The sequence below is a fragment of the Sminthopsis crassicaudata genome, chromosome 3 (assembly GCF_048593235.1).
Source record: "Sminthopsis crassicaudata isolate SCR6 chromosome 3, ASM4859323v1, whole genome shotgun sequence".
Taxonomy (NCBI): Eukaryota; Metazoa; Chordata; class Mammalia; order Dasyuromorphia; family Dasyuridae; genus Sminthopsis; species Sminthopsis crassicaudata.
This window is the reverse complement of record NC_133619.1, coordinates 97031421-97039173: the sequence shown is the minus strand read 5'-3', so window position 1 is coordinate 97039173 and position 7753 is coordinate 97031421.

Here is a 7753-nt window from a genome sequence, read left to right as displayed (position 1 = left end):
CACATTAGGAGACGGGAAAAAAAAATGAAGCAAATTAGATATAAGGAAACAATACAATTTCAGAAATACTCTCAGAAGACAAAACAGAGCTACACTTAAATACAATTTAATAAGGATTGCCAAAAAAGAGGAAAAGATTCTCAGTAATCATGATATTTGAGAACTAAGATTAAACCCACTTTCTTCATGGGGTTATAAGGAGAAATTTATGGCATGATCTTTTATATCTCAATCATATATACATATACATATATATATATATATATATATATATATATAATTAAGCAACCATGCTGTTTTCCTTCAGATTATTTTTTTTATGTTTTCTAATTATTTGATTTTGAAACTGGAGGAATTTGAGGGGGTCTTGAATCTTTGTAAATGGTAAGTCCTTAGCCAAATAGTTGGAGTTTTTGGGTTTATCAAGCCTAATTATAATTAGTTTATCATTTCTACCTATTATGTACCTTCTCTCTTCCATGTAGAAACATTTCTGCTTTTTAACTAGAACCATTTAGATTTGATTATTGCTTAGTAGTGCATGACATAACTTTCTTTTTCATTAAATAGGCATGTGTATATATCCATATATCTATGTAGATATATCTATATCTATCTATATATACATGGATATACATATACATACCTGCGCATCTCTAAGTATGGTATACATGTATATATGCCTATGCATACACATATATACTATATATGCACACATGTATAAGTACCTACATTCATATATGCATATAAATAAAGACACACATATCAGTGTTTCTTAAACAGTTTTCAGTGATAAATTCGTTTGACGTTTTAGGAATTTTTCTTTAAAAATTATTATTAGGGGTTTTTCTAGGCATTTGCTTTTTAGAGGATTAGGTTATTTAATTTTTAATTTTTTATAATATCCAAGTTCTTTCTTTTTTATATTTTTATGTTTTAGTTTAGTTATTTAATATTTTCTCCATCTACATTCAAAACAATATATTTTTTTTTTACATTTGGTTTTAATTTTTTTTAGTTCTAGATTCTCTCCCTATCCTAATCCAGTTATGAAGTTATGCAAAACATTTCCATAAGTCAGATTGTGAAAAAAACAATACAAAACAAAACATAGATTTTCTATCCTAATGAAAATAAAACCCTCAATAAAATTTAAGTTAGCAGGGGGGGAGGGTCGGAGAAGTAGAAGGAAAGGAAAAAGGAGAGGGAGACAAAGAGAATACCTCAATCTTTTCAGACACAAATAGATCCTTCCTTCTCTCTTTGGTTATAGATAGGATTTTTCATTATAAGTCTTTGAGTATTTAATTTTTTTAAAGATATTCACCCTATTTTGTTTGTTAATTATTTCATTTAAATAATGAATCTAATTATTTTTATTTATTTGTTTATGTTATTAAATTTTATTTATTTAAAACTAAATACAAAAAAAAATAGAAACATAGACCCAAAATTAATTAATAAAAACATTGTTATTTGTCCAGCAGAATATCATAGAGGTTTAAAAATATTTAATAATATATTTTGATGTCATGAAAGCATACATCAGGACAGAAGAGATTATAAATTTATGACTTTCCATCTGTTTTTTCCTTCCTTGTAGGCTATTCTTTTGTTTTCTGCTATACACTTTTTACTTTATTCTTCTTTCCTCCTTATCTATCTATCCAAGCAAGCTACAGTTAAGTACAGATATGCACAAGCACAAACACACACATATGAACACACATTTACATATATAGGCATGCATCTAAATAGATATTCATATGATTGACAAAAAGATTTATCTCTTGATTGAATATTGAAGTTTGACTTTGTCTGAAACCAATGATTACTAGCCTTATTTTATTTTGCTAAGGAATTCCATTCATGGTGTGTGTGAGAGGGAGGAGAAGCAATGGTATCTCTATTTTCACTTCATTTCTTCTCTCTGACCTGGAAACCCAAATCAAAATCTTACTCCTTCTGCAAATACACACAGCCAATAGGATCTCTGTCCCACTGCTTCTGTACTCTCTGGATATGCTGGTTCCTTCTCACTCAATGTTGTAGCTCAGCAGCACAGCTGGACCTGGATTTCCTAATCAGCAGAGATTCACTTATTCTGATCATAATCAGAGCCCCAGTTCCCTATCTGTTCAGAAGGTGAAAGTTCCTCTGGTTCAAGTTGAGGTTCTTTGCAATTTACCTAGCCCCAGGGATCTCAGAATTGCTGTATCAGCAGAGTTGATCTGGAAGCTTTTATAATTCTCACCAATTAAACCTCAGAACTGATGTTCTGATCTTCTCAAATTATTATAGGTGTGTCCTTGCTCTGCTCCAAGTTTTATTTGCTTTTCACTGGTCTACATTTTCCCAAGGTGCAATTTAGGTATCTTTGTGGGGAAAAATAGGACAGCTCAGATTTTGCTGATCTACTCCATTATTTTACCAGAATTCTCCCCAAAATAATTTCTAATAATTTCTTTTGCTTCCTCTTTATTTCATATGAATTACTTGCTTGTTTTGGATCTTAGCAGTTTGATTTTCTTTTTTCTTTGATCACATTTGCTAGTGTTCTATTTTATTATTTAAAAAAATTCTTGTTTTATTCATGCAGTAAACATTTTACATGTGAGTATGTGTGTTTTGCTTTTACTTTTAAAAAATTCTTCTTTCATTAGTGTGTAGTTGTATGGATTTGTATGGATTTTAATTTTTTTCATTTCTGGTACAAAAAAACAGCAAAAAATGTATGTATCCTCAATTCCTTTATTTATTATTTCACTATTTTGATGATGAAAGCATTTAGATATGTAAAGTTTTCCCTAGGACCTGCTTCATTATTATTGTGTTTGTGTTTTGTTTCATTCTTATATTCTCTTTGATAACATTACCTGTGGTTGACATGATTTTTCGTTTACCCAGAGATTCTTTAGTTTTAAATTATTTAATATCAAATCAAATTGAAATCCTACTCCTACCCCCAAAAGACTAGTTATTGATAACCATTTATTGTGTTGTGGTCAGTAAAGGATGTGTTTGATAGTTCTGCTTTTCTGTATTTGCTTATTTATCACCATGTGTTCTATTTCCCTTTTTAAAGCAATATATATATATATATATAATAGAAAAAATATTCCTCAATTACCATTCAGTAATCAATGAAATATAGCTCATTTCTAACTTTTCTAATTTTTTTCTAAATTTTTTAAAATTTTAAATGTATTCTTAACTTCTTTCTTACATTTACTTTTTTCTGCCCTAAATTATTAATTATAGTATTTGTATCTATTTACCTAATTTCATTATCTTTTACTTTTAAGGATTACATACATGCACGATTACACATAATAAATATTTATGTTGTTTCATCTCTCTAGTAAAGTTAAGTATAATATAGTTTTCCTGGCTAATTATTTAACTATAATCTCACTGTCAACTTGCTACACCTGTGTTTTTAATTTACTTAACATATTATAAATTTTACTATAGTTCTGCAGTTTAAAACTATGAATATATTTGGAGTGGACCTTGTAAACAATATATAATTGAATTCTGCTTTCTGCTTACCAACCTACCATTTTACATTAGTTTATCATAAAAAACTTTTATAATATTTTAATTGTGTATACCTCTTAACACTTTTCTTCTTTCTCATCCACTCCCTATTTACAACAAAGGAAGAAAAAAATAAGATATCATATAATAAACATAATACTAGTCATCTATAATATGAGAAATGTGTTTTTATTTTTTGCCCATCCTCACCTCACCTAGAATCACATCTGTTATTCTTTTACATTTTTCTTGCTGTTTTTAGGAATATCCCTACAAGTTTGAAATATATATGTATATATATATATTTATTACTCCCTTGCAGTTCCTATTCTCCCTCCTACAATCTTGTATAGATTATTTTTCCTTTTTTGTTTCCCTTTTAAGTTTAATGTATTTCTACACCAAATTCTTAATTTGGATAAGTGTGTGTGTATGTGTGTGTGTGTGTGTGTGTGTGTGTGTGTGTGTGTGTGTGTGTGGACACACAGTGGGAGACTGGATTGATAGATAAGAATTAACTGGACACCAGATTGGTTTCTCAAAGGAAAAAAAATATTATCATCATATAGAGTAGAAAGGGACAAAGCAGCATCAGGGGACTACTTGGTCTAAAGGTGTGTTTCAGGGGATATTTTATGGGAAACGAAAAGTGGGTGGGGGAGAAGATGTTTATTCTTTTTATCATTGGTTAGACCTTCTCAAGGGAGATGTTTATTTCTTAACCATTGGCAAAAATTTTGAGAAATAAACAAGAAAAAGCAGGACCCAAACTCTTTGCACTAGGGCATATGGTTAACCATATCTGTTCATCACAACACAAGCCTATTGCACCTGTCCTGGTGGAAAATAATTTGTTTTTATTTCTTTGCCCTTAACTACAAATAGAAATTCTGCTGGGTCACATCAAATGTGTATTCAATATTTTTTTATCTGATTCAGATAAGAATAAGATAATAAGTTGTCTACTTTTCATACACATTCCTCTATCTTGAACTTTTCTTGCTACCTCATTTATTTGAAAAAAGAAGTTCTTCACTCCACTTCTTCATTTTATCCCCAGTGTGCTCCTTTCCCACTCCTTTTTCTTTAGCTTCTTCTCAGGTATGTAAATACCCTTAAAATTCTGAACACTGGAACTTGTCACTTTTTTCCACATTGGAAATATAAAACTCTCATCATTTAGATCCTAAGAATGCTCAAAAGTATTTGCATCTCTAGATTTCTTTTGTGTATCATGATTGCTTCTCTTCAGACGTGGCCTTTTCATCAGCAATGGTTTGACGTCCTTAAAAACCTCTTTCCCCCAAGAGGACTCATTTTTTTCTCATAAGGTAAATTATTTTCCATCTTAAGTATCTTAAGTCTGAATTTTTTGGGATAATGTATTATAATATAATTTTTTCTTTATGAGTTCCACTCTTTTATTTGCTTGGAAGTTACGTTTGTTCTCAAATTCTTTTGTCTTTAAGTTTATTGATATCATTATCATTATGATGATGAGGAGGAGGAAAACATTTTAAAGAGACTTTCAGGATGAAGCAAGATGGCAGTGTAAAGCCAAGAAGTTGCTCAAGCTCTCAATTTCCCTCAAAACAACACATGGAACCAAGCCTCTGAACAGAGTCCAATGGAATGTAGCCACTGTCCAGTTCAAGATAGACTGGAAAAATTTCAGGAAATGTCAGTCTCACTGAAGTGGAAAGGGTGTTTAGTGCATCTCCAATAGACTTTGGTGAGAAGGTCTTTATCGCAGCAATTCAGAAAATAAGACCCTTAGTCCTGGCTCAATAAAGAAGACTGTGGGGCAGTTTTTAGTCCCAGCTCAGAAGGCAAATTCTGGGAAACCAGGCTGTTTCCTGAACAGAGCAGGCAAAGCTACCCCTATAAATACAAAGGAATCCCTATGCTCAAAGTCAAGGCTTAGAGTTGTGTGTGTGTGGGACAGCACCCCCTTAACCCCGGGAGCATAACCCAACTATAAAAATAAAATTAAAAAACAAAAAAACCCAACAACAACAACAAAAAAACAAAAAACAAAAAACATTTCACCTAGAAAACACAGGGCAGAACAAAACACAAAGTCAGATGAGGGCAAAATGTCCACAGAAGAAATCTCAAAGAGTGATATGAATTAGTCTCAAACACAAAGGGGCTTCTTGGAAGGGCTCATAAAAAACTTTAAAAGTCAAATAAAAGAGGTTGATGATGATTATTATTATCTCCTTGGGTTAAGGGTATTAAAGGTTCTATTTTGATTGATTCCTCATCCTTATTATCCAATTATTCAATCTTTCCTTCATAAATTATGGTGTGCTTAATATTTTCAACCTCTTTGAGGATTTTTAAAATTATATAATAGCAAGGAAACCAGTCTGCATAATTATTTGACTTTCTCCAAGAGTATTCACCACTATATAAGTAATAGGAATAAAGAATGTGGATATGAGTAATGTGGTATTGAAATTTTGTCAGTTATAACTGGCAAGAAATTCAAAAATAGCTCATGGAAAACAACTAAATTAATAAATAATAGGGATAAGACTATGAAGAAGAGGAAAATGAAGCTAGTGTAGAGGTTATGCATTTGGAAAATTAATAGGAAGAAATTATGGCATTAGAGATCTGGAACAAGTATAGTGGTTACAAAGATTTAAAGCCCAACTTTAAAGTTCTCAGTAATGTCAGATTTTGTTATAAAAATGTTGCTAAAATAGTTAAGTGTCAGTGATATTTTAATTTTATTTATCTATTATTTATTTATTTATTAAGCTAGGTTTTCTTATCTCACATAAGTGGGAATTGATAAAGATACTCAAAGGCTCAGACTTAATACTGGTTAGCATAACAGCTTTTACCTGTTCTATTTCTGACTTAACTTGGTTCCCACCTACTTAGGAAACCAGATGATCATCTACTCTTGGGATTTACCAGATTGGGACTGATTACAATTTGTATTTTTGATTGGTTTAGCAAATGTGTCTTAGAACTCAAGATGTCCATTAACCTCTGGCTTCTATTTAGGAGAGATTAGAGGTATGTACCAATACACCTAGTTTAATGTTTAATATTCATGATGTTCTAAAAAAAGAGAATACCAGGAATGGAAAAAATAATTAAAGATGATTTTTTTAAATCAACAAACAGAGAGGTTAGAGGAATAAATAAGCTACATTTAACTACCAATACCCATGTCAATCATCTTAATGATATAAATAACTTTTGTTAAAATAATATTTCAATGCATTTAGAATAACCATGATGAACACACACACACACACAATAAACTTTCATATAATGTAGATAGACATGTGTATATATATATATACAAAACATTTTTTGCAAACTGATATCTATGTTAACAAAATTGATTTAGAAGAGTTGAAATATATTATGTTTCTATATATTATATATATATATATATATTTATCATCTATCTGTCTATGACAAAGCAGATTGTATAATAATTGTAGTTAAATTGATTACATCATGATTGATCCCCACTGATATTTTAGATCAAAACTATTAAACAATGCCTACTGGTTTCAGGAGATGTAAACATGCTGAATGTAATCTGAACCTGATTAAAATAAAATTGGCAAATTTTTAACCAAATGAATAAAAATAAAATATAGATGACATTATATTTTATATTTAATTTAATATGTGGCCCACAGGGATGGTTATATATGATTAGTGGTCCCTGTTACAACTTGAGTTTGACATCCTTGCCTTAGATTGTCAAACAAAGAAATAAACAAACAAAATCTATTATCTGAATAGACCATTGTCTATTCATTTAACTTAGCCTTATGTAGCAAGAACCTGTCATGGAAAAGAAAATATAAGTTCAAATTCAGGTACTGTGTGTCACTTCTTAATTATTTAACCTTGGGCCCATGATAATGTATCCCACTCTCAGTTTTCTTATCTGTCAAATTTCTATAATAACTAAATTATCTATCAAATTTTTATTTGCCATGGTTGGCTAGTGGGAAAAAGTGAAGAAGGACTTGGATTTTAAGGCTATTGTATCACCTGTCTACCATTGAAATACCTTATGAAGATATAGATGGATAACTCTCTTTAGCTTATTGTCTTAGAGTTTAGTTTCCTGGAGGACTAAGAGTTTAAAGTAACATGGTCAGGTCCCCTGAGGTAGTTTCAGATACAGGGTATAAATCTAGGGTGTTCTGACTCCAAGGCCTTCTCTTAT